The following is a 213-nucleotide window of genomic DNA, read 5'->3' as shown; positions in this document are numbered from 1 at the left end:
CCCCCCCCCGTGGCCCGACCCCCAGCCGTACCGGCCTCCGCCACCGCGGGAAATTCCCGGGGCGCCGGCCTCGCCCGCCGCCTTTCGAGGAAGTCAACAAACGCCTCACGTGACGCGGACCTCGGCCCGCCGGTCCTTCTCCCCCTCCAACGGGCACTCGCTGCTCCCGGAAGGAGAGAGGCGGCTGCGCCGCCCGGCCCGGGGGAGGAGGGG

General features: G+C 76.5%; 1 protein-coding gene across 2 annotated transcripts in view; it reads right to left on the bottom strand.

Annotated features, from left to right (window-relative positions):
* The window catches only part of AZI2 (5-azacytidine induced 2), a 28,335-nt gene extending 28,193 nt beyond the window's left edge, over positions 1–142 (bottom strand). Inside the window, exon 1 of one of the 2 annotated variants that reach the window (XM_010584325.1) lies at positions 121–142. The gene's annotated coding sequence lies outside the window, so the exon portion shown is untranslated. The other variant, XM_010584324.1, reaches the window with a different exon arrangement.
* Positions 143–213: the final 71 nt, after the last annotated feature.

Source organism: Haliaeetus leucocephalus, unplaced genomic scaffold, assembly GCF_000737465.1.
Source record: "Haliaeetus leucocephalus isolate CR32 unplaced genomic scaffold, Haliaeetus_leucocephalus-4.0 Scaffold973, whole genome shotgun sequence".
In the NCBI taxonomy this organism is placed as follows: domain Eukaryota; kingdom Metazoa; phylum Chordata; class Aves; order Accipitriformes; family Accipitridae; genus Haliaeetus; species Haliaeetus leucocephalus.
Note: the sequence above shows the minus strand (reverse complement) of the source record. Positions and strands in the feature narration are given on the sequence as shown.